At 49.0% G+C, this 3,412-nt stretch overlaps 1 protein-coding gene across 3 annotated transcripts in view; it reads right to left on the bottom strand.

The window, feature by feature from the left end:
- CHD9 (chromodomain helicase DNA binding protein 9) overlaps positions 1–3,412 on the bottom strand; it is a 226,048-nt gene that overhangs the window by 203,244 nt on the left and 19,392 nt on the right. For 2 of the 3 annotated variants that reach the window (XM_012806860.2, XM_012806861.2), the window contains exon 1: positions 695–1,030. The exons of the other annotated variant lie outside the window; for it this stretch is intronic. The gene's annotated coding sequence lies outside the window, so the exon portion shown is untranslated. Of the gene's footprint in view, positions 1–694; positions 1,031–3,412 lie in introns of those variants that run through there. 3 annotated transcript variants of the gene reach the window in all.

Raw genomic sequence — 3,412 nt, 5'->3', positions numbered from 1 at the left:
GGCGGCGGCTGCACTTACCGGCGGCGCGGCCAGGCCCCCCTGTCAGCGCGGGGCCGGGAGGGAGAGGAGGGAGGAGTGCAGGGGCACCGCCTCCCCCGCGCCGCCACGCACCCGCCTGATTGGCCCAGTTCACTCCCCCAGCGCGACCCCACCAGCCCCTGCGAGCGGCACTCCGGCAGCACCGGCGCGTCATTTGCATATTTGTGCCCGCGCCGCTGATTGGCCGGGGTGCGGAGGGCCGGCTGCGACCGCCACAGCTCCGGCTGCAGCTCCCGCTGCCGCTGCAGCCACGCTGGGCGGCTCGAGAGGGGACATTCCCCCCTCGCCGCTCCCCTAGCCTCGCGGCCTGGCCCGACCTAGGGCGGAGGGCGGCGGGAGGCGGGGTCGCTGCCCTGCTCCAACATGGCCCCGCCGCGCCACCGACCCAATCGCCGGCGCGGTTACTCCTGGAGCCCTGGGCTGCCTCGGGGCGGGGAAGGGTTGGGGCCGGGCGCCCTCTGGCCGGAGCGCCGGGCAGTGCAGTGGCCCGCGCTCGCCTCGCCGTTCCGCCGCGGCCGCCACGTCAGGCCGCGCCCTCGCGGCGGCCTCTCCCCTCCCGCCGCCCGCCCCGCGTCCCCGCCGCCACGTCAGGCACCGGCAGGCACGCCCCGACCGCGAGTTGGTCAGCGGCGGGGTCGACGCCGAGGTCACTCACACGCAGGGCATCCCTCGGTCACCGCGGGCCCTCCAAGGAGCGATGAAGGTTGTTTGAGCCTCCCTTTTCAAAGGACCCTGATTTTAGAGCCACGTTCTCCTCTGGCGCTGAGATCCTGGTGACACGCCTGCATGTGCTGTAAAATGGGGAGCGCTGCCTGAGAGTGCCGCGATGATGCAGCGATTCGGGCCAGGTGCTTCAGCACCTGCCATGGAAGAGGCGGGCCAGGCTGGGCAGAGCCGGTCCCCAAGTCCTGCCCTAGAACGGGCGCGCGCACCTCGGTTGGGGCCGAAACCTAGACTTCCCGAGGTTCGGGCTCTCGTTCTAAATCGCACAGTTAGGGAGGGAGGGAAAGAACGCACGCAAGAATAAAAAAAAAAAAAAAGCGGAGGAGGATGACACTAGTTTAGGAGTTACGGGGCGTATTGGAAAACCACTGGCCTATGAAGGCATTGGGACACCTGGGTTCCCTCTCGCTCTGTCACTAATTAACTGAGTGACCTACATTAAATCATAACGTGTCCCAGGGCCTTGGTTTTGCCGTCTGTAAAATGAAAAGGCTGGACAAGTTTTCTAAAAGGCTTTCATCTCTCAATTTCAATGGGTCTCTACTTTCGATGGGTCTCTAAGGCCCTCAGCTGGCTTTGTACTTAATAAAAATTTTAAAATCCATATTAAAACGCGACATAGACAAATGTTTGAACTTAATTCAGCCTACTTTATAGTTTGTTCCAAACTGTTTACAGTTTCAAATCCAGTGTGAGTGATATTTAACATTCACCTTAGGGTTGACAGAGACCTCTTGAATTTCAGCCTCCACAAAGGAGTGTCACTGTGTTTGTTTATGCCTGACCAGAATGGAATGGCTGTGGCATACATAGTGGTAGTTGCCAAGTAATTTCATTCTTTATGTTCCCCAAGAAGGCCCCCCCAGAGTAGATCAACACAACTCTACTTAGCTGAGATACTGGGAGGAAACCAGCTGAAAGAGAGGTTACAATTACAGCTTTGATTCCCTCCAGGATACTTGGTAACAACCACATATTAGAATAAGAATGCACAGAAATAGTTCATCTTGGAGCCCCCTATGCTGCTGCTTATTTGAATACTGCTTTAGTTTGCAAATTCAACATGTTAAGTCCAATTTAAGGCCAGTAACATCTCACTTATCTGGCATCAAGATGAACAAGATATGCCATATAAATGAAAAACTTCAGCTACTCTACAGAATGTTCCTTCCATCCTCTCCTGGAAAACTTTCATGCTTTTCCTGAACACAGCTCTCTGAAAATTACTTCTACTCGATGATGAAAGGAACAGCGCTATAAACATCAACATTATCGTATTCCATTATGATCAGCAAATGCCCTTAAAAGTACGTACAATTTCTCCCTGTAATAAACAGTTCTCAATTCTTTGACCTAACCATCTTCTTACTTTTCTGATGCTTCCAAGCTCTTATGAACTTAAATAACAAATTAATAGTTTAGACTCTCGGGTTGCGAGTAAAGATTTCCTGTGGGGTTCTCCTATGGTTTAAGTACACGAGTTCTTGTGATATCTATTTTAACCATTCAGTGACTGGTTTTCACTTCTTTCTTATATCTTGGAGGCATTCTCAGTAACAGGTGTCTGGATATGTGGACTCAGGAGAACCTGCTGAGGGTAGCTCTAAATCTCAGAATTTCCAGGCTGGATTAGTAAATATCAACCTCTGCAATTTACTTTAGCAAGAATTGACATGAACAGCAACAAGTTCTAACAACACTGGCCTACCATTCCCATCAGACCTGGACTGTCCAAAGCCCAGTGGTGGCCATGCTCTCCAGGTCCCTCTCATGGTACTCTAGAATAAGAATGCCTCCATTTCCACTCAATGGAAATCAAATCAAAAAGGCCCTGTATCAGTGGATACAAAAATATGGGTGACCAGAAAGCCTATGATATGATGAAGGAATGAAACATTCTACAATTGGTATCATTTATTCTCTGTTAGGGTTTAGATGTCTTATTTCATCTTATCTTCACACCACTGTGAGGAAAGTATTATTTTTTCCCATTTTACTGATGAAGAAGGTCCAAAATCTTGGTCTGGTTACACAGTCATTGACTGAAAGAACTAATACTCAAGTCTAGAACTGTTTGGCCCTAAAGCCTGTCACTCTTAACCACTATGCTGTATCCCTTCCTTCCACCTGCGTTTCCAATTCCATATTTATCAAGCATATTTACTTTAGCACCTTGGAAGGGAGAGTTCCCCGCATAAGCATTTTGGTTCAGGTTACCAAAAGAATATCCTACTATGCAAATTTATGGAGTTTTCCTGCAAGTTTGAGGAATATGAGCCAATCCTTGAATACCTGTTCACTTTAAGGGAAAATTGATATAATCAAGATCCCGAAACTGCAAAACTGAGGAATAGATCCTGCCTCAGAGAGACCTACAAAACTGATGACCACAAAATAGTCAAAACCATCTTGAAAAAGAAGAAAGGTGGAGGACGCATACGCTCTGATTTCAAAACATGCTACAAAGATACAATAATCAAAACAGTGTGACACTGGCATAAGGATAGACATAATACATGATGGGAATAAAGTAGAGAGCAAAAATAAACTTTTATATTTATGGTCAATTAATTTTCCACAAGGGTGCCAAGACATTTAAATTGGGGGAAAAAAGTAGTTTGTTTTTTGTTTTTTGGTTGTTTTTTTTTTT

This window comes from Otolemur garnettii, unplaced genomic scaffold, assembly GCF_000181295.1.
Source record: "Otolemur garnettii isolate 467f Iridium unplaced genomic scaffold, OtoGar3 scaffold00058, whole genome shotgun sequence".
Lineage (NCBI taxonomy): Eukaryota > Metazoa > Chordata > Mammalia > Primates > Galagidae > Otolemur > Otolemur garnettii.
The sequence above is the reverse complement of the archived record's forward strand: the minus strand, read 5'-3'. Positions and strand labels throughout refer to the sequence as shown.